The sequence below is a fragment of the Pleurodeles waltl genome, chromosome 5 (assembly GCF_031143425.1).
Source record: "Pleurodeles waltl isolate 20211129_DDA chromosome 5, aPleWal1.hap1.20221129, whole genome shotgun sequence".
NCBI classification, from domain to species: Eukaryota; Metazoa; Chordata; class Amphibia; order Caudata; family Salamandridae; genus Pleurodeles; species Pleurodeles waltl.
Window position 1 is genome coordinate 682,456,527 of NC_090444.1, and position 23,972 is coordinate 682,480,498.

At 44.1% G+C, this 23,972-nt stretch overlaps 1 protein-coding gene across 3 annotated transcripts in view; it reads left to right on the forward strand.

Annotated features, from left to right (window-relative positions):
• Positions 1-23,972, forward strand: part of GTF2H5 (general transcription factor IIH subunit 5) — a 123,784-nt gene that overhangs the window by 34,942 nt on the left and 64,870 nt on the right. The window contains exons 2-3 of one of the 3 annotated variants that reach the window (XM_069234580.1): positions 4,175-4,213; positions 13,845-13,925. The exons of 1 other annotated variant lie outside the window; for it this stretch is intronic. The gene's annotated coding sequence lies outside the window, so the exon portion shown is untranslated. The remainder of the gene's footprint in view (positions 1-4,174; positions 4,214-13,844; positions 13,926-23,972) is intronic. One more of the 3 variants, XM_069234579.1, reaches the window with a different exon arrangement.

Genomic DNA, 23,972 nt, shown 5'->3' on the forward strand with positions numbered 1-23,972 from the left:
CAACTTAGATCACCTTCCAAAGAGGAAAACAGTTATATTTGCACATGGTATATAATTACAATTAAAATAGAGCATAAGCACATATAGTATACATTGAAAATGCACAAACCACTATGCTAGTGTTCGTCATGGCAGGTCTTCTACTAAAAATGACGTAACTGTTAGAGAACTTAATCGGCCATTAAACGCGACATAAACAGATGCAGAAAATATTTAGCAAGATCCTACAGAAACAAGCACTTGTTGATAAGAAGCAACATGGACCATTTTACAAAATATCTTAACAAAAGTTCTTAAGCACTCTGCAAGTCAACTGCCAGCCAGCCCACAATTAAAAAGACTTGATAGTACACAACGGAAAAGCTGCAGCAGAAAAACAGGCTGCTTTTAAAAAGTTCTAAGACCTAAACATTCCTGATAAAGATAACTATGGCACACTGTGAAGAACCTTTCCTCATGTATGATAGCAATGACTGGAGAATGATAATTTATGCTACAGAAATAACTTGCTAAGACTAACACAAAGCCAGAAGTGTATAATAGACAACTCTTTTAAATCATGCCCTCCAGCATTCATGCAGATACATTGTAAACATCACAATATGAACATACTTTTAGCGTATTCACTGTTTGTAACAAGCAAAGTGCTACATACTGTGACCCCTATTAAATCCAAAACTAACAACTATGCCCAAAAGGTATCATTGAATTTGAGCAAGCAGTTATACGTGCACTGTTAATATTCTACCCAAACACAGCCACCCAGGGCTATTACTACCATTTTAACCTGACTATTTAGAGACACCTTCAAAAATCTACACTAACTGTACATTATTTTCCAAATGGCCTATGGCCTATGGGATACAAAAATAAAGAGACCTAGCATATGTACCAGTCACAGAAGTACATAACCACTACATTCTCCTCATAAACTGTTCCTAACCAAATTAATGAACACAAGCTAAGTCCCCTATTTTGAAGATATTTGAATTGGCAGACTGCATTATTCTGGCCAAAGATGCCAATCCAAGTATCAAATATCATGGGGTGTGGCTACAGGGACACAACAAGTTTGAAAAACATTTTCCTTGGAGGCCAGCTGCCCAGGTTGATTTGGACCTGCCCTGGACCCTACAAAGCCTTGGCAGGATTAGTTCCTAAAAAGTCTTGAGAGGTTCCCCTGAGGTCTGGCAGCCTTAGTTGAAGAGTAAGAAAAAATAGACTGAAAGTTTGGACATCTAGAGTACTGGGACTAGCCACCAAAGTTAATCCGGTGAAGGTGCGACCTCCCTTGGCTGAAGAAACTTCTTGTAGCTTCTCTGCAGCAGCAAATTAATTTTAGCTGGACCTTTTTGAGAAGGTATCCTTCGTTGTTTTCCTGAAATCTGGAAAAAATACAGTAATCAAACCTACATATCAAAAAGATGATCCTGTCTTACCTAAAAATTGTTGCTTAATTAGTTTGATCAATGTACGGGAAGAAGTGTACGCTACAATTATATTGAAATATTGAAAAGATTGGATTGAGGACCATATTCTAATGCTTGTCCCTTTTGAACGGGGTAATTTTAAAGTGTCAGGTTGACCATTATTTTAGCCTTTTGGCAGTTGCTAATTAATAGATGGAGCAAGTGGGGTTATATTTTGGTTGTTTTAGATTCAGAGGGACATTTGCAAAATGTGTTTCTTCATGCACACTGGCTTAGATTAGGAAGCCAAAAATGCATACAGAATCCAATTCCTAATAACAAATATTCTACTGTTCTGTGTTCTAATACATCTTTTATATTTTATTTATGAATTTATAGTGTTTGAATAACATTTTTATATGTTATTTACATTTTTTAAGTTAGTGGTAATCATTGTGGTTGTATACGCATTGCACCCAAGGATTTTCTTTTTATTTAAAAATACCCCAGGAGTGACGTCAGCGCACAGCGAGGCGCACTGACGCCACAGTTTCTTTTGTCCATCGGAGCAGGAAGCAAACAGCCCCAAACCGCCTTCCGGACGTTCAAGAAGGCCTCGTTTGAAAGGGGAGACTCTCCTCTTTCAAATGAGGCCTTCCTGAACCGGAAACCCCCACTAGACACGAGGGATTTCAGGGGGGGGAGTGTTGGCCCCCTCGGCATACGGGCCGGCACCCGGGGAGGCATATTGTTTTAAAAAAATAAGGTAGGTTTACCCATGGAGGGCGCAATTGTGCCCGATTGTGCCCCTCCCCCACCCCCCCAAAAAAAAAGAATAACAAAAAAATTGACGGGGGTTGCATGTGAGCAAGGCGACCCCCTGTGGGGGCAATTATTTTTAAAATAGTTGTATGGTTTCCCAGGGGACCACTGTGGCCCCCAAGGAAACCATACAGCTATTAAAAAAAAAAATATATATATATATATATATATATATATATATAGAGAGAGAGAGAGAGAGCGCTATGTATATATATATGAATAAGAAAGAGTACTCCACAAATACTGGCATGGAGAGAGTGATACGTAAGCACTTGAACTGTAAAAGTCGATTCACAGTATATGTGATTGAATGTCCTTGTGGGTTGAAATATGTTGGCAGTATCATATGTGAGACTAAAAAGCGAATTTTAGAACATATTCGAGCAACTATCAATATGGATAGGAGCTATGCAACAGCGAGACATATGGAACAGAAACATGATAGCAAGTGGGAACTCATGACATTCTATGTAATTGATCAGGTACTAAAATCAGAACGTGGTGGTGACAGAGAAAAGAAATTGCGTCAACTAAGATGTTGCCATTCATTTATTTTATGTCATTTCCACCAATTGATAAGATGCTTTCTTTCCCGTTGTCATTTGTCAGATAGACATATAATTTTGGCGCTATCAATATAAGTTGACTGAAGGAATAATACCCAAACATTAATTTCCTTACATCAGAGGTGCAGGATTTAGTGAGGGCCTTGTTTAAAAGAAACGTTGGGGATTGTGCTATTGTAGGTAACATGCAATACATGAATATGAATCCAATGTGAATATAAATTAAAAACTAATGAGGGCCCCTACATTTTGTTAACACACCTCAGAAATTGCTTTGAAGTCTCCATTAGTCGCTGAAATAAGATTTTATGACATATATTTAAAAATAATTTGATTCAATGAAATGCTATAAACTACATATACCAGAATGCAATGTGGAACTTAGTGCAAAACACCTTGGCTTGTAGTTAAAACACTGTTACAATTTGGTAAATATGTGTATAGAAAAACATTAAATTTTTCTTTGTTAAAGTGTATATATTTAGTGATGTTATGGAGTAACCCTTGATAAGTGGTGTAACTTGAGTATTTTTTCTGTTACTTTGGAGTAGTTTATTTAAAGCGCCGAAATTATCACACAGGAAACACCTGTGAACAAGGTCCGGTGAGACCGAAACGCGTCAGGGGATTCCTGTTTGTTTGTTTATGATCTCACTAATGTATTAAAAGTTAAGGTATTTTTGGCACAACGACAGAGTGCGGTTTTCTCTTGCTAAAACAGAAAGAATCTTGTTTTCTATATATAGTTATGTATGTATGTATGTATATATATATATAGATATAGATATATATGTATATAGCAATCACTTTTGTCAACGCATGTGGGATTTCCCTGGGGGCTGTGATTGGCCCCCAGAAAAACCACACCCACATATAAAAGTGAAATATAAATATATATATGTATTTTTTTTTTTTCATTCACCACCGGCAGTTGGAGCTTGCGTCTTCAAAGCAATGCAAGTACTTCAACTGACGTGTTTCAACTGTAGCTTTTAGGCAGCAATAAAAAAGTCAGTTAAGTCTTGTGACTATGTTTCTGCTACAAAAGGATCAGACTTTTGTCTAGTGGCAGTTTTGATGTCATAAAGTAGTGCAGAAGGTTTATATGCCTACTGGAAAGATCAAATCTGTATTTTATGTAAATATCTGAGTACATTCGTAAAGTCAGCCATTACCTACGCTATAATGCAAATGAAATGTATGTGGGGGGTCTATGGAGAGATGAAGGGCACTTTTTTTGGTGGTAGTGAGGGAATCCGAGGAGGAGGTCATGGGAGTGAGGCACCAATAATGGTGGTTGGACTGGGCGCTAGAGGCGCTAAAGACTGTGACGATTGGTATGGGACAATGTGAAGTAATAGTGTGTCTTTTTTTCAGTGTCTTGAAAGTACGTGCTGATTGAGGGAAGAAGCGAAGGTAAGGTGACCTCTACTGTTGTGCGTATCACATACACACACACACACCAGCAATTTTGTGACTGTCTACGTAAGCTAGTGTTGTAGAGCAACAGTTTAGCCTGTAGCAGAGATGGCATCTCGTTGGATGACTGCTGCTCAGGTCCTCACTCCGGTTATAGAGGACAGCTATGACGTAGGATCACAGACTAAGACAGCAGATACTGATACAGCATCTGAGGGATAGGACAGTGGTGCAAACTCTGGGAGTGATTTTTCAGTTGGAGGAGTCTCATTCGATAACTCCTCTTCCTTTGATTAGGAGGCAGGTGATGAGGACAGTCCTGCTGTCCCATCGCAAGCACAGTCTGTGCAGTGGGACAATAGTGTGGGAGCCCATCCCAGAGAGCAGGTGCATGCAGCAGCAAGCACGGAGTGTGTGCTGTCTTGGGAGCTCCCCAATTTAGTTCAGCCCCAAATTCCACCGCCCAATTCGTATTGTGGAGACATCAAAATAATCTATCACAAAACAACCTGGTTTTGTAAGGCAGGCACTTGCGTTTTTGGTCCTGGGCTCGGCGGCCTTATAGGGAAACCTACCAAACCCAGACATTTCTGGAAACTAGATATCCGGGGGAGTCCACAGAGGTGTGACTTGTGTGGATTCCCCAAAGTTTTGTTTACGGAGAATACCCTGCAAAGGTGAAATGTTGGATAAAAACTCATTTTTTTCTAGCATTTCTGTCACACAAACTAAAGGAAAGTGCTGGGATCCACAAAATTCCTACCACCCAGTGTTTCCCCAACTGTCCTAATAAAAACGCTACCCCACTTGAGTGCCTATACCTAGTGCCTGGGTCACAAATGGATCACCCCAGGGTCAACAGTTGCCCTCATGTAAGGACCAACATTGACCGTTGTATGATCTATTCCTGTCACGGGCGCTAGGCCTACCCACACAAGTGAGGTACCATTTTTATTGGGAGACTTAGGGGAATGCAGGGTGGAAGGAAATATGTGGCTCCTCTCAGATTCCAGAACTTTCTATCACCAAAATGAGAGCAAAAAGTGTTTTTTTGCCAGATATTGAGGTTTGCAAAGGATTCAGGGTAACAGAACCTGGTGAGACCTCCACAAGTTACCCCATCCTGGGTTCCACTAGGTGTCTAGTTTAAAAAAATGCACAGGTTTGGTAGGCTTCCCTAGGCTACCGGTTGAGCTAGAGACCGAAATCCACAGCTAGGCACTTTGCAAAAAACACGTCAGTTTTCAATGTAAAAATTTGATGTGTCCATTTTGCGTTTTGGGGCGTTTCATGTCGCTGGCTCTAGGCCTACTCATGCAAGTGAGGTACCATTTTTATGTTGAGACTTGGGGGAATGCTGGGTGGAAGGAAGTTTGTGGCTCCTCTCAGATTCCAGAACTTTCCATGACCGAAATGTGAGGAAAAGTGGTTATTTTTGTCACATTTTGAGGTTTGCAAAGGATTCTGGGTAACAGAACCTGGTGAGAGCCCCAAAAGTCACCCCAGTCTGAATTCCTCTAGATGTCTAGGTTTCAAAAATGTATAGGTTTCCTAGATTTCCCTTGGTGCCGGCTGAGCTAGAGGCCAAAGATCACAGCAAGGCACTTTGCAAAAAAAAAAAGGTTAGTTTTCTTTGGAAAAAATGTGATGTGTCCACGTTGTGTTTTGGGGTATTTCCTGTCGCGGACACTTAGCTTACCTCACACAAGTGAGGTACCATTTATCTGGAGACTTGGGGGAATGCTGGGTGGCAGGAAGTTTGCAGCTCCTCTCAGATTCCAGAACTTTGCAGCACCGAAATCTGAGGGGAAAGTGTTTGTTTTTTTTTGCCAAATTTTGTGTTTTGCAAAGGATTCTGGGTAACAGAATCTGGTGAGAGCCCCACAAGTCATCCCATCCTGGATTCCAACCAGGTGTCTAGTTTTCAAACATGCACAGGTTTGGTAGGTTTTCCAAGGTGATGGCTCAGCTAGAGGCCAAAATCCCCAGCTAGGTGACCTGACCTGACTCTGATCGGTGACGGTCGCTCCACCCGCCGCGCAGCTCTCCCTGAGTGTGCCCGGTGTCCCTGCCTGCCGTTCTGCCCGCTTCTCTGGTTCCCGCTCCGGTTCACCTTTCGCCGTATTCTCGCCCTCCCCGCCGCTGCTCCCCTGCGGCCCTGCCCCCCCTCTTGCCTCTCTACCTGTTCCCCTCCCCGCGCCACCCCGCTCCCGCCTCCCAGCTGCTCCTCCCTCCCTCCGGATACTTAAGGACTGGTAGCGCAACGGGGAGCTGTGACCTGACCTGACTCTGATCGGTGACGGTCGCTCCACCCGCCGCGCAGCTCTCCCTGAGTGTGCCCGGTGTCCCTGCCTGCCGTTCTGCCCGCTTCTGGTTCCCGCTCCGGTTCACCTTTCGCCGTATTCTCGCCCTCCCCGCTCCCTGCCGCTGCTCCCCTGCGGCCCCGCCCCCCCTCTTGCCTCTCTACCTGTTCCCCTCCCCGCGCCACCCCGCTCCCAGCTGCTCCTCCCTCCCACTCCGCCCCTCCCACGACGCCATTTATGGCGGAGTCCACGCGTACGCGCAGCGTTCACGCGCAGCGGGCTCGCCCTATGCGCGCCAAAGGCAAGCCCGTCTGCGCCCGTCCGCGCCTGCACCGCGCCCAGCGCCAGACCCCCTGGCCCCCGCCGACCATACGACGCCGCCACCCTCCACGCACTCAACACCGGCCGGATCCCCGGCTGCCACCGAGCCACCCCAGGACGCACCCACGGACCCTTCTCCTGCCGACCCTGCAAGTTCTCCTGCATCCGGACCTGCACCGCACCCGCCAAGCCGAGCACCAGCAACAACCACCTGAAGTGCATCCTGCTCAACACCCGCTCCGTCCACAGACACGCCGTGGAACTATGGGACCTGCTCGACACCACATCCCCAGACGTGGCCTTCCTCACGGAAACCTGGATGAACGCCTCCTCAGCGCTCGACGTCGCCATCGCCATCCCGGACGGATACAAGATCACCCGGAGGGACCGCATCAACCAGACAGGAGGAGGCATCGCCATCGTCCACAAGAACACCATCCGCGTCACGACCAACTCCGACGACACCCTCCCAGCCGCTGAACATCTTCACTTCCAGATACACACCGACCCCAGGACAACACTCAGAGGCACCCTCATCTACAGACCCCCAGGACCCGCACACAATTCAGCGAAGACATCGCAGACTTCATCAGCCCACACGCCCTCCCCTCCGCTGACTACATCCTCCTAGGGGACTTCAACTTCCACCTGGAGAACAACAATGACAACAACACCACCACCCTGCTGGACAACCTCGCCAACCTCGGACTCAAGCAACTGGTGAACACCCCCACCCACTACGCCGGCCACACGCTTGACCCAGTCTTCTCCTCCAGCAAGTACATCTCCTTCAGCCACTCCACCGGTCTTCACTGGACAGACCACAGCTGCGTCCACTTCAGCTTCAGAAGGCCCACGTCTCACCACCACTCGCAACAGGTCCCCCGCAGAAGCTGGAGCAAGATCACCACCGACCAGCTCACCACATCACTGAACCAGAACCCCCCGCCAGATCAGCGGACCCCAACAAAGCAGCCAACAACCTCACACAATGGATCACCAACTGCGCCGACGACCTCGCACCCCTGAAAGACCATCTCAGCAGGCCCAACAGCAAGAGAGCCCCCTGGTTCGACGACAACCTCAAGAACTCCAAGAACTGCCGTACCCTCGAGAAAGCCTGGCGAAAAAACCCGACTACAGACAACATGACCGCCCTCAAGCACGCCACCCGCAAACACCACCAGCTGATCCACACCACCAAGAAGACAGCATTCAAGGATCGACTTGACAACAACGCACACAACAGCAAGGAACTCTTCAGCATCGTCAAAGAGCTCTCCAACCCCAGCGCCGGAATCAACGACATCGCTCCCTCACAAGACCTCTGCGACTCCCTTGCCTCGTTCTTCCACAGCAAGATCGCAGACATACACAACAGCTTCGGCGCACAGACCACGCACCCAACCACAGAACCAACGCCCCCCACCACCACCCTCCGCGCCTGGACCCCGGTCAGCACCGAAGACACCATCCACACGATGAACACCATCCACTCCGGATCGCCAACCGACCCATGCCCTCACCACGTCTTCAACAAGGCTGACTCCGTCATCGCACCCCAACTCCGGGACATCATCAACTGCTCCTTCAACACCGCCACCTTCCCGGAGAGCTGGAAGCATGCCGAACTCAGCGCCCTCCTGAAGAAACCATCAGAAGACCCCACCGACATCAAGAACTACCGCCCCATCTCGCTCCTCCCGTTTCCTCCCAAAGTCATCGAGAAGACCATCAACAGACAGCTGGCTGCCTTCCTCGAGACGAACGGATCCCTTGACCACTCGCAGTCCGGCTTCCGAGCCAACCACAGCACTGAGACCGCCCTCATCGCAGCCATTGACGACATCCGAGCCCTGCTCGACAACGGGGAAACAGCAGCCCTCATCCTCCTGGACCTCTCCGCAGCGTTCGACACTGTCTGCCACCGCACCCTAGTGCAACGCCTCAGCAACACCGGAGTCCAAGAGAAGGCACTGAAGTGGATCATCTCGTTCCTCGCCGGTAGAACCCAAAGAGTCCGCCTCCCCCGTTCAGATCCGAGGCCACCGAAGTCACCTGCGGCGTACCACAAGGATCATCACTCAGCCCCACCCTCTTCAACGTCTACATGAGCCCCCTCGCAGCAATCGCACGCCAACACAACCTCAACATCATCTCCTACGCCGACGACACCCAGCTGATCCTCTCCCTCACCAAAGACCCAGCCACCGCCAGAACCAACCTACACGAAGGGATGAAAGACGTAGCCGAGTGGATGATGAACAGCCGCCTGAAACTGAACTCAGACAAGACAGAAGTCCTCATCCTCGGATCATCACCCTCTGCCTGGGATGACTCCTGGTGGCCCCCGGCCCTGGGCAGCGCACCCAAACCAACGGACCACGCACGAAACTTGGGCTTCATCCTGAACTCCTCCCTCTCGATGACCAAACAAGTCAACGCCGTCTCATCCTCATGTTTCAACATCCTACGCATGCTCCGTAAGATCTTCCGATGGATCCCCACCGACACCAGGAAGACGGTGACCCAGGCACTCGTCACCAGCCGTCTGGACTACGGAAACACCCTCTACACCGGAACCACAGCCAAACTACAGAAAAGACTCCAACGCATCCAAAACGCCTCCGCACAAATCATCTTGGACATCCCCCGTCTCAGCCACATCTCCGGACATCTGAGAGACCTACATTGGCTCCCCGTCAACAAGAGAATCACGTTTCGACTCAAGGCCCTCCACAACTAGGGCCCCAAGTATCTCAACAACCGCCTGACCTTCTACACCCCCACCCGCCCGCTTCGATCTGCCAGCCACGCCCTCGCCGTCATCCCACGCATCCGAAAAATCACCATGGGAGGAAGATCCTTCTCCTACCTGGCAACCAAGACGTGGAACACCCTCCCCATCCACCTCCGCCGGACCCAAGATCACCTCTCCTTCAGGAAGCAACTCAAGACCTGGCTGTTCGAGCAGTAGCAGACCCCCCCCCCCCCCAGCGCCTGGAGACCCTCCGGGTGAGTAGCGCGCTATATAAATGCCTTGATTGATTGATAGGCACTTTCCAAAAAAACACGTCAGATTTCAGTGTAAAAATGTGATGTGTCCATGTTGCGTTTCTTGTCACAGGCATCAGGCCTACGACTCAAGGGATGTACCATTTTTATTGGAAGACTTGGGGGGGAACACAGAAAAGCAGAACAAGTGTTATTACCCCTTGTCTTTCTCTACATTTTGTCCTTACAAATGTAAGACCATGTGTAAGACAGTGTGTAAAAAAGACGTCTATTTGAAAAATGCCCTGTAATTCTCATGCTAGTATGGGCACTCCAGAATTCACAGATGTGCAAATAAACACTGTTTTTCAACACCTTATCTCATACCCATTTTAGAAATACAAAGGTTTCCTTGACACCTAACTTTCACTCCTTATATTTCACCAAATAAATTGCTGTTCACCCGGTACACAATGAAAACCCATTGCAAGGTGCAGCTCCTTTATTGGCTCTTAGTACCTAGGGTTCTTGATGAACCTATAAGCCCTATATATCTCCGCAACCAGAAGAATCCAGCAGACATAACAGTATATTACTTTTGAAAATGACATCGCAGGAAAAAGTTACAGAGTAAAATGTGGAGAAAAATGGCTGTTTATTTTTCACCTCAGTTTCAATATTTTTTCTTTTAGCTGTTATTTTCTGTAGGAAAACCTTGTAGGATCTACTCAAATGACCCCTTACTGAATTTAGAATTTTGTCTACTTTTCAGAAATGTTTAGCTGTCGTGGATCCAGCATTGGTTTCACACCCATTTTTGTCACTAACTGGAAGGAGGCTCAGAGCACAAAAAATAGTAACAAATGGGGTATGTCCCAGTAAAATGCCAAAAATGTGTTGAAAATGTGGTTTTATGATTCAAGTCTGCCTGTTCTTGAAAGCTTGGAAGATGGTGATGATTTTATCAGCGCAAACCCTTTGTTGATGACATTTTCAGGGGAAAAAATGCTTTCTTCTGCATCCCTTTTTTTCCCATTTTTCTGAAAAAAAGTAAATTTTAGCTGTATTTTGGCTAATTTCTTGGTCTCCTTCAGGGAAACCCACTAACTCTGGGTACCTTTAGAATCCCTAGGATCTTGGAAAAAAAGGACGCACATTTGGCATGGCTCAGCACGGGGGTGGGGTGAGGCCCAGCAGCTAGGGGGTTTAATTGTTAATGTGTTTTAAAGATTGTTCATTTACTGTTTTATTTATTTATATATATATATATATATATATATATATATATGTATATGTGAATAAACTCATATATATATTATACATACATAATTACATATACTGTATTATGTTTAACAATAATATTGTTTTAAAAATATTACTTTTCAGTTTCAGTGTATTAAAAATCAATATTCTTAACTTGTGTTTGATATTTCCTGCCCCATTATTTTTGATACAATATTTTTGTCTTTACCATAATAAGTATAGGAAGACAATATTTATGCTAACAATATTGTTGGACAATATTTTGGTGCCACATATTTTGTAGTCAATTGTTTGTCATAGGACCTTAAATACTAGAGTTATATAATACAATAATATTTGTAGGTATGTGAGTATTTGGGCGCTTAGCATATTTTTATATATTAAATGAAGATATTTGCTGTTGTCATAATTTATGGAATTCTTTCTTTGGGTTATCTTTATGCCGAGGTGAGAGACAGGTGCTTAATTTGTGCATGTTAACAAAAAAAGTTTATTTTAATTAAATGTTTGAAAAAAGGATATTTGTTAGGTTCAGAGTCACATTAATGTTAGTTTTATTGGTTTTGAGGTTTAGATTTGCTTAATTTTTCATTTGATTTACTGGTTTTTAACACTTGTCTGTAGTGAGTGGGTTTTCGAAAGGAGTTTTTTTTTTCTAGGTGGATTTTTCGTTCTTGAGATTTTGATGTTAACTTTGGGTGGGAAATATAAATCACGGTTAGTGTATTGACTGAGGTGATGGGAATTTCCCTAAGCAGGCCTTTCGAAAAATGATAAAAATGTTACTAGACCTGCAGGTCGAGTAGCTTGAATAGTCTACTTGACCTAACTGTAATGTAATTGACCCAGAAACTGGTCTCAAATTGTGTGATCCTAGGCAAATATTTTATTTTACAGTCACCTTTTTCTTTATTCTCACATAAGAGTGCACCTTCAAATATGTGAGTTCAGCATTTCGAATATAAAACAAATCCTATTTTGTTTGATTAAATACACTAAACATTTGCTCCATGTATAATAAATCTAGCCCACATATAGGGTATACATTATCCATGCATGTCTTGCCTCTTAGTTTACTAATAGCTTTGTCATCGGGGCAGGAGTGTTTCTCAGTTTATGTTTAAACACTCACTTTTAATAAATATATTACTAAAGCATTATGTGGTAGCGCACTGTCATTTACAGACAGTAAATGCCCAAGAAATGTCCAAAAACCTTCCCACTAACTTACAGCTGTACTGATAAAACAATATAGTGTATTAACAATAATCTGTAAAAATTAGGTTTCAGAAAACATTTATCATTTTCACATCACTAAGTAGAGTGTTCTGACTTTTTTTTCATCTATTCAAATATTTTTTTCATCACACAGAGGTAAAAATATTCTGGTCTCTCACAGCTACTGAAATATATTTTGAAATTTTTGTAAAGTTGACTTAGTTATATAATGTTGTGTGTTAGAAAACACCTGATACTAAAAGCTTGTCATTTCACATAAGTCAGACAGTTCACTTTACAAACTCCTGTAACTGTGCAGTCACAAGGAAAAGTATTTCCATTGCAAGAAGACAAACTGACTTTTGACCTCTGTCTCTAAACACAGAGCAAATGTGACAAAGTTAAGATTTAAAGGCATCTTAATTGCTAATTCAGTTTCTGACTGAACAGAACACCTGTTTTTTGTCCATTCGCCAGAAGGGACAGTAGGATCTAAAAATAGCTCAACCTCCTAAAATAAGAGTAGATTTTTCAAGCCCTGAAATACCACAGCTACCCACATTTCCACTTCAGAGCCTTTGTTTGAAATGAGATGTCTGTACAGTGTGTTTTGAGCCCTTTCCCGTTGCTGGTGCTATTCCCACCCACACAAGTGAGGTACTTTTTTATTGAGAGACTTGGGGGAATGCTGGTCGGTAGGAAATTGGTGTCACTCCGCTGATTCCCGTTTGTTTAGATGTCAGAAATGTGGAAGTTTGGGGTTTTCTCTGTGTGCTGCATGAGATAGTGCCAGAAACCCGCATCCACCAACATTGCTAAAAAAAAAAAAAAAAGGTTTAGCAGGTGGGTAGAAAAATGTGATCTGCCCATGTTATGTTTGGGCCCTTTCCTGTGTCAGGCCCAAGTCCGCTCACACAAGTGAAGTATTATTTTTATTGGGACACATGAGGAACGTAGGATAGTAGGAATTTTTTACTTCTGATTTCAGAACTTTCCCTTACAGAAATATGAGGAAAATTTGTGTTATGAGCTAATGTTTCAGGTTTACAGCACATTGTTGGTGAGAAAACGTCATTGGATCCATGTGAGGCACACCACCCTAAACTCCTTGGGTAACTAGTTTTCAGAAACATGCAGGTTTGGTAGATTTCCCAGGGTGCTGGCTGAGCTGGGGCCCAAATTCCGCAGCCACCAACACTGGAAAAAAAGGATTGTTTTTTGGGTATAAAAATGTGATCTCTCCATGTTGCTCTTTGGCCCCTTTATTGTTGCATATGCAAGACCCCACCCACAGATTTCGGGGAGCACAAATTTGGTTTGGATAACTGATGTGGAAAAAAGTTAAGGAGGTGCAAGTGCAGAGTACACAAAATAGGAAAAAAGGGCTCAGCACCGAGAGGGAAAAGTCTCAGTAGTTAAGTGAGTAAATTATTTTTAATGATTTAACAGATAGTTTTAAAAAATTGTACTTTTTGTACATAATTCCGTTTGTAAATTATGTTTGTTAATTTTTATTGCTTACCCTCGAGTTGGAATAGTATTTCTCGCTTTCCAAAGTCAAAATATTTCCCTACTGTTTGGCCAGGTTCGAGTGACAGTAGTTTAATTTGGTAAGTGATTTAAAAAAATATATATATATTCTTGTGTTTTAATTTTGAAACTTACTTTAATTTGGTTACTAATTGTTCAAGTATATTTCAATAAATTATTTTGTATTTTAATATTTTATTCTGTTTTTGATAATATCTTGTGTGTAATTTAAATCGACTCATTTATATTTGTGCTTATTCAATAACTTTATTTAAATGTTTATTTTTTTTACATTTACTTTACAGTATATATTTTTATTTTATGTTTTTAAGACATGTACATATATATTTTCACATAAATGTTTTAATGTAATATTTTTATTGCTAATATATATTTTACAGTTAATGTAATATTACATAGTTAAAATTCAATGTGCTTACCTTTTTTATAGTATTGTTTTAAACACTTTTGCAATTTAAATCGAAAATACATAGAGCCAATATTTTTACCCTCAACATGTTTTGCCCAATATTTTTGTATGCCATATTCTGTCATACTACTGCGTACTGACGTCACAGTGATAAACTGAAAGTAGTCTGCTTTTACATTCATCTGTGTTTGGGAAGCATATGAATGCCCCCACAGCACTGATCAGTGCAGAAGTGGTGTCACTGGAAGGGGGGGGAATGTGGTAATTCCAGCTGTATCTCTTTCTAGTGCATCCCTAAATGGGTATTGCACCCCTTGGAGGTGATCACAAAACAGGGATTCACCCACCAAACACTAGAGAGAGCAGCCGCTAATGCATGGCCCAATGCTCCCAAAATTAAGAAGAATGCTCATTCTCGCTCCCTGGAGGGGGCATTGGGGCATTTATGAATCCCCTGCTCCTGAAGGGATGGCACAATGCCTACTGGACCTCAAGGAAAATAAATTTTAAAACAGAAGGAGTGTGGATGGTCTGTTGCTCCAGTGTGTCAGATTTAGGGGTTTACCCAAGTCTGTCTCTGATGGAGGTGAGTGGGTCAGACAGCCCTCTTCACCCAAGAATGTTTTAAAAAATAAAAAGAGTGTAGACCAGCCCACATCAGTCCAAACTTTCTACCTCTTGGGCCCTAGTCCCAGTTAAAGATTGGATAATTTGACCCCAATATCCCCAAAGGGCAAAACACCCACTGGATGCCATAATGTCTTTAGGTTGAGGAAAGCAGCGTGCAAGCGCAGCTTTTACAAATGTTGTAATCTATTCTGTGGGCTTTAACCACAATGATTTGGTTGTGAATAATTAATGTTGAAAATATTTCAATCCTAAAATTATGTGACGCTGAATTAAACATTACTGATGCCAGTGCAAAGGGTAGGGGTCTTCAGCGTGTCTCAGTAACTCCTATAATGTTTAGTCTGTTAAAAAGTGCATGCCCTTTTCTTTACACATCTCGTTTATCTGCATATCTTACACATGATCTTTTTTCTTCATCACTCTCTTTATACTCTCCACCCCCAAAAGACCCAACGAATACTCTCATGTTTAAGCATGGTATTTTTTTTTTTTTTTTTTTTTTGTCATTGTATTTTTTACAGCTGTGTACCTCATTCACACACATTTGCACAGAATCACATTTGCAACTCAAATATGTGACCATCCCTCTTTGTTGTTTGCAGAGAGGCCAAGGACTGCATGACAGTGAATTCTGAACACCATTTTGACCCACTGGGAGTCTGGGTCTAATTCAGAGCACACAATTGTGACCTATTACAAACCTCTGGCAGTGACTCAGCTCAGCATATACACTATACAATAGAAATATAATGCACGTAAAACAGCATTCTAGAAACTGCTAATTATCTTAGGAAATGCAGGATTAAGTAAAACGAGAAATATACTAGGAACTACATTGCTGACAGGAAGTGACTTAACATCTGTTTCATTGTTCAGAAATCAATCAGAGTTTTAGCAATTACAAATAACATGATGTAAGGCTGCAATAGGGGCACGTTTCAATGCCCATTTTTAGGTCCAGCTTAGCAGTGCGCAAGCGCTGCACTTTTTGACATGTTGCAATCTATTCTGTGGGCTGTAACCACGCTCATCACTTTCATTCATTACTGGGCCTGCCTTTCAAAATTCCCTTGATTTTGAATGGAAATGCTATACGTTTGTCCTGCCTTGAGACTGATTTGTTACCGCCTTGGAGACTGTCCCTGTTAAATGGATCGTCCATATACCTTAATGTGGCGCACAAATAGTTTCACGTAGAGCGTGAACCCAATCGGAGAAGCGTTTTACATGAGTACGTGAAGTTTCATGTAGCACTAACTCAATCGGAGGCACTTTACATAACAGTGAAGTTTCATATAGTGCTAATTCGATCTAAGGAAAGCTTTACATGACTACCCCGCTTACAAGTTTAGCAGTTGCAAATATACAAACTAGAGTAGTTACAACAGTAAAAAGCACAAACCCTCAATGCGGCTCTCCCTGCACAGCAGAAGGGCCGATGCCACAATATTCACTGCACTCTGGGAAACTTGCCCCATAATGTTTTGCAGGCGTTTCTTTTTCAACACAGTTTTGCCCATATCTCAGCCTGTGGTGGTCCTAAGACAATAGGCCGACCATCAAAACATTCAGTACGACACACTCTTTCTGTCGGTCATCTCTGGGGCCCCATACCAGGATGGGAGTCCCTCAAAATAGTAACCTCTCCCACCATTCATTGTCTTTTTAAACTCTCTTGTGGCTAGAAATTTTGTTTTACAGCTGGGAGTAGTTTGTATTTTAACGGCCTTCTTTGTAAAAGTATTGCAGTAGGCCTGCTAAGCCTCAAAATGTGTAAGGCACTACACCCTCTAGGGGCTACATGGGGTTACACTACATTACTTTCTGCTTTTCTGTTTTCATGTTGTTGTGCCCTTGGGAGGCTGACTATATGGTTACATGATCATGTTTCTTATAAATGCTATTTTTATTAAGGTGTCATCTAAGGGCTGTTCTGAGCATTACAGTCAAGACACCACAATATTCGCTGTACTCCGAAACCTGCCCCATAATGCTTTGCAGGGCATTCTTTTTACAAAACCCTTTTGCCCATAACTCACTGTGCTCTTTCTGTCTAGGTCATCTTTGGGTCCCCAGGGTTGACCAATTCATATGGTAAGGAAAGTCAGGTTATACGTTTAAAAAGCCAATAGCTCTAACTCAAGCAAATGTGAGACCTATTGCATTGCAAATGCGTGTTATCATTTGTCATAATCTTTATTTCAACTGTAAGCCATAAAAGAACATGTAACAAACATGTGGAGTAGAACTCAGTAAATTGAATCAAGCAATTAGCAACAAAGCAGTCTAATTCGCACAATAAAATTTGAAATATTACAATGCAGGCAATACAATCTTAAAACAATAAATTATTTTCAATAAAATTTGGATGAGAAACAATTTAACTGATGGTATCACAAGCACATTTACGCTGCAAAAAAGTGCATGCTTTGGCTTTCTTGCCCAGTACAATAAGTGCAGGTGCTTCTTTAAAATTAAACAGGCAATACAGTCATAAAACAATTGGTTGCCATCATAAGGTTTTGGTAAAGATTGATACAACTGGTCTAATCTTGAGTCACAGTAAACATTATAAGCAAAACATACAAATGTTAGCATTTTAGCCCAAGGTAATAAAATGACAGTACTACCTTAAGGCAAGATCAACTGGGACACCCAGTCCCATAAGAGAAGGAGGCAGTGTTGTACAGACTCATCTGTTGTCTAATCGTCATCATTGAATGTAAATATTGTGAGACGGCAAAGAAAATGTTTTGACTTGTATCATATTTCGTCAGTATGAGAGCCTCGGTGTATTTCCTAACTCCCGCGGACCTGCTCAGCGGGACTAACTAACTTCTCCCTTTCAAGTAAGCTGGACAGAATAACAGGGCATGCTCCTCTGTTTCCTTGATACCCCCACAAGAGGGACAAGATTGTCTAGCTGGATCGCCTGTCCAAGCCCACCTATTGGTAAAAGATGAAAGGGGTAAAGTGCCATAGCGGAATTGAAGGTAAAATATCCAGGCGGCCGCAGGTTTGATCTCCTCCAGAAACCGCTCTGCCTGGAAGTCATCCTTCACCAGAAGGAAGGCATCATAGAGGGGCCCAAAGGACGATTGTGCTTGTATTAAGCTTTTTCTATACTGGACAAAGATCCCCTTGATAGTTGACTTACTAATAGACTGGGCTCATAATGGGTCATCCCACAAAATCCCGCTGCCTGACTTTGAGGGTTTCTCTGACGTACTTGATCCACGTTATATTGCTGGAGCCAAAAAGACCCAGAATCTCTTCCAAACCCTGACGATAGGAAAATAGTTCAAGCGTGGCCCAAATCCTCCTCCAATAAAGGATCGGTCTTGTGCCTATCCCTTCAGAAATTAGCCTCAACCCCATGTCTAGTCTAAGAGGGAGTAGAGGGGTACTAGCAGGGAGGTTCAACAGTTGGCGCTTAAAACGATTTTTGGCTACAGTTAAGGCCACAGAATCCATATGACCCAAGAGCTCAACTCCATAAAAGGCAGCACCTTGAGCCTGCTGTTTGTAAATCTGTAACGCTGGGAGGATTGGACGAAATTGAGATCTACATTGCATTTTGACCCCCCGTGTGCTAAAGAGTAATAGAGTATTATCTGCATACATCAGGACAAGAGCCATGGTACCTCCCAAGCTTGGGATATCCTCCTCACAATGGTTCAAATGAGCCACTAGCCCTTTGACATAAGGGGATTGGGGGCAAGGACACACCCCAGTCTAATCTCTCTAGTGACTGGTAACATCTCTGTCATCTCACTCAATTTGCCACATCGCATCTGCACATAGTTGTGTTTGTGGAGCCTTATTATAGTGGCCAGAAGATGAGCGGGACTTTTATGTCTGACAGGACTTGCCAGAGCAAGGTTGTAGGGACAAGGCTTTGTTGGGCCCCAGAGCTTTGTTAGGAATGAGCTTAAGAATCGCTGACCTCACTTCCTGGATTGTGATAAAGGGGGTCTCCACCCATTCTCTCTCAAGTGCCCTAATATAAATGTTGGCAGTACTAAGATCAGTCATATGGGCCTTATCTACTTCCATCGTGGAGTAAAGACTAGAGAAAAGAGCAACCCATTCCACTGCTGGAACGGAGGCTTCAATTGTGCTGTAACCTTCACGGGAACTGGGTCAGATGATGTTCCAGAAAGCACACTTGTCACCTTGTCATACCACTTCCAACAGGCTTTCCCACCTCTCAAGCTCCCACTCCCTTTTTGCTTAGTTGATAGCTTTTTTCAGTCAGCTACCCGCCATGTTTTTATCATGCTCCTATCTTGTTTCCTGATGGCAGTCATCAGGGCTGCCCTTGCGCTCTTACAAGTTTGATTATACCATGAAGGGGTGTATGCCTCTAAACCATGAAGGGGGTATGCCTCCCAGCAGCCCTTTGGGTTTCAACATAAGAGCTTCCCAAGCCCCTCAGACATAGTACTGTAGACAGTGGTAATCTTTTCCGTTATTACTTTAAGGTCCAAGGACCCATCAGGGGCTACAAAACCTTCCATGCTTGCTATTACAAGTTTATAAATTGCCTCAACCATCTCTTGGGAGTGGACCATCTTACTCCCTTTTATTCTGCACATGTTATTAGCGGGTCTCCGATCAAAAGGTTCATTGGAACTGGTTATTTCACTACGGGGAGAGGTAAGTCTAGAACCAAGGCGTTGAGGTCATTATCCTGCCTTGTCAGTACCATCATATCCACAAGATGTGGCCAGCCCCTCACATCCACCAGGATGTAATCAACAAGACTGGTTGTCTGAGGGAAATTGAAGGTATGCTTACCCTCCCTGTCCGAGGTAGTTCTACCATTGGGTGAGCGCAGGCCCTGGTTCAAGGTGAGGGCGTTGACTTGAAGTGCCAGGAGGTACCAGCTTTTAGTAGGGAGATAGTCAATGGGGAATCAACCAGATTTTATATTCTTCCTGAGTGACTGCCTCGATGTTGCTGACCATTGAAGTCTCCTCCCATTATTTTCCTATAATGCCTCTAAATTGAGTGCAGTGACGGAGGTGCAACAACACAGTGAGTTGTAGCGCTAGGGGGGTGGGCTGGTTCACTAGAAACGTATGTGAAAGAGAGCACCCCCTACAACAAACCTTCTGTAACAGTGCAAGGCAAGGCGCTTCAGCCCTTTACCTGAGACCACAACCAGTCCACATTCCGACCTCAAACCGACCTCAGTCCAACCTTACGATCTTGCCACTGCACTGATCCACCGTACAGCACAGACTCCTCAAGCTTCGTGACCTCCCAGGATCAGTTCCAGCAGGAGTAGGTTCAAGAGGTCCGACACTGGTCCATTATGATCTCAAAAGATCCTATATGGGTGGAGAATGGGTGAGAAGCGGGATGATGATGTGGCAACAGTAGAATGTCGGTGTTTTGGCTGCCTTAAGGCTGCAACAGACCTGTGGGTGAGCACGGCAGCCCGGGGGAGGAGCTGATTTATTTCGGTCACGAGGACCCACAAACAGGCTGTCGGAGCCGGTGTTTTGGCCAGACACCTTACGAAGTTGCACACCGCCAGTGTGAGTGGCGGTCCAACCACCATGTCCTAGCAAGCGGAAACAGGGACTTTAAAGGGAGACACTAACTGGCAGGCAGCCATACACTTCCAGTGCCCACAGGGAGTCCATCACGCACATCCGGCCGCTATTGCTGATCCTCGAAGGAGACTAAAATACATGCCGCTGTGGAAGCAACTGACCGTAAGTACACACACCTACCTGTCTCATCAACTGTTACAAACAATTGTTTGGCCGTCATCCACATGGTATGGGGCTCACAATACGGGCACCAAGTAAACAGCTCATTGTGCACACAGTCAGAAACAGACATAAAGGTGAACACAATACAAGGAGAGACAAATATACAAAGATCACAATGCAAACCATACCTGCACAATTTGGATGGGGCCATCAGGAACACTCAGGGAAGAAGGCTGCACTGGGACACATATCACTCTGCACATGCCCATAAAACAACATTTACATAGGAAATGGCCCTACAGCTATCTCAGGGACAAACAATACTAGACCCAAATGACATGCCTATCTGCATAATGTGAAAGTGCAAGTCAACAAAGCACATACAGCTTCAATTGCATGAAGTACAGTACAAGTACAGGAACTAGCTGCAAGGTACTCACAGCGTAATGGACACATGCAAAGTCAAATGCAAACAAAGCTGGCACAACTGAACGCACTCCATGTCTGCACAAACAGAACTCAAGCAGACACATATCAGATGAATAGATGATCCATATCAGAGGAAGAAGTCTAACACCATACATGCTTACATTGTACAACACAAGATGAAATACTTACCATAACGAACAGTACACAATTCCATCATCACCTGTTTTGCTTTTCACTAATGACCGAGCTGAAATACTCATGCACTGACAAAAAATCTCAGAAATTCACTTCTTAGTCTAAAGAAGACACATTATTTCACAACACAAGGTTCCTGAAAGGAGAGTAGCATGCTGAAAGCACACATTTAAAAATAGTCACAGCAATGAAATGAAAACATACATGAATGATTCTCCACTGTAATATACACAGCAAAAAAAAAAATATATATATATATATATATATATATATATATATATATATATATATATATATATATATATATATATATAATAATGCAAAGCAAATACTTAATAAAAATGCATCACCATAGGGCCTGTCAGGTGCTTCATCTTTCTCCTGCCAGCAAGCCGATGACCCCGTTCGACTGCAAAAGAGAAAGATAGATCTCTACCCTCACAGCAAATCTATATCCGGCATCTGACGTCTGAATCCCGATTGAGGTCTCTGAATCTCCTGCTGTCAAACTGGGTCTCTTTTATATCTTAAAAAAACGAAGAAGGAGCTTTCTGGAAAAAACATCTCAAGTTGCGCAAGAAGTATTCAAACATGTGGCCACAGTCCCAAGATGTCAAGTCAAAGCAAGGCCATTCCCTGCCGTCTGAGTACATTCTTATCAGCCAAAGCTGTTGGTGGGAATTAATATGAGAACAAGGCAGAATGCACAGTTTACAATGTGGAAAATTACGGTCAGCTTTTAACAGGGCAGTGTATAATGCTACAATAAAGTCAATAGGCAGAATGAAGCTAAGGCTAAACTGAATACAAAATGGAGTCTGTAACTGGTGAACACTGGACAGGTGCAAAGTGGTGCAACACGAAGTCAGTGGTCAAAACACACATTTCACTACACCACCATTGCAAGAACACCCACATGTCCATACACTCAACATATACCCTTGTCTTGGGGGACAACAGCACTGCCCACAAAGGCATATACTACAGACAACAGCGAAAGGAACATCAAGCAGGCTGAAACACATACAGCAGTATGGACACAACACAAGTCTCTCAGGAACAACATAACGGTAGAAAAGGAATGGGAGGACACTGTTTGGGCTTATTATAACCAAATGAATTAGAATAAAGGCCATTGGCCAGTCAATTTTCTGGTCCATAATAGTACAGTACTGTGCCAAAGCTTGACTCCTAACTGCCATGTACCTCCACAGGAAGGGACATCAAGTGGGCAGGCCGGCATCTTAGGGATCATCCTTGGGGAGGAGGGATCACGTTTGGGATGGAGGGGTTTTGGTTTTGGGTCTAGGAAGGGTGGTCTGCTTTTTGGGAGAGATGGGCTTCTTCTTGGAGTAGAGATATATGGGTGCTTGCAGGGGAGACTGTGAAGGTAGAAGGGAGGGACTGGGAGGTGGGTGGGTGCCTCTTGGGTTTGGAGCAAACAAGGAAAAGGTTAACGTCAAACATAAAAACTTTTAGTGACACAGGGATGGGTATCAGAAGGGGGTTGGGATTTGGAGGTTAAGGGAGTGGTTGTCTGCTGTGTAAGTGTGGATGTTGTGTGTGCATGCTTCTGGGAGGTATCCTTGTGTGGTAGGTGTCTGTTAGGCGGGTTAGTGAGTGCATTTGTGTGTCTTTGGTGACTGGGAGGTGGAGATGCTGGGGAATGGAGTGACTGATGTGTGTGTGTGTGGCTATTGGGGGGTGACTGCAGGTATGCTGGATGTGGTGGATGTCTGTGTGTCTGTTGTGATGTCAGCGGGTATGGTGCTTGCTAGTTGTCTGGAGGTCTGCTGGGGAGGTGTCTGCAGGTATGATGGGTGTGGTGGGTGTGTCACTGATTGTTAGTATGGTGCCTGTGGGTATGCTGGATGTGGTGTGTGTAATGCTGAGGGCGGTGGGGGTGTCTGGGGAAGTGGTGACTGTTGTGCCTGTGGGTGTCTGTTGTTTATGTGTGTGATGGTGTGATTTGAGTTGCTTGTGTTTTTGTGTGGTGATGTGGATGCATTGAAATGTGTCAGTATGCTTTGGCTAGGTAGAGAAAAGGGGATTTGGAGTGAGGAGAGGGGGTATTGAAGGTGGGAGGTGACTGGCTGCCGTGAGTGTGGAGGCCAGAGCCTTAAAAGTTCTCTGTAGGCCAGACGTTGCACCATTAATGCCTTCCAGGAATGCATTGGTCTGTTGTAGCTGACAAGCTAATCCCTGGATGGTATCCACAATGGCTGTCTGACCCACAGAGATACTTCTCAGGAGGTCAATAGCCTCCTCACTGATGGCAGCAGGGATGTAACAGGATCTGGGATTTAGGTACCTGTGGCAAAGGAGACGCCCACCCTCTTAGATAAGGGGGCATGGCATACTTGGTGGGGTGCAAAAGGGAGGGTGGTCATAGAACGGGGGTGGCAGACAAGGATGGTACGGGGGGATGTCCCGATTGGGTCCGCCACCATTAGGGAGTGTCCACTGAAGAAAGAATCGGATGATGATGAGGGTGTTGTGCTCTCCCCCGTGGCACTCCCCTTGCTCCCCATGGCACTGGGTCTCTCTGTGTCGATGGTATCTCAACCCGAGATCCCGTGGTTAAATGCTTTCCCACTCGGCTGTGCCCAGACTCCTTCAGTTGCCGGTATTGATGCTGTAAGTGCAAAGAGAAATAGTCATCACATGACCATGGTCGTATTTGAACAACAGCTCTGATTAGCATACATTACCATGAT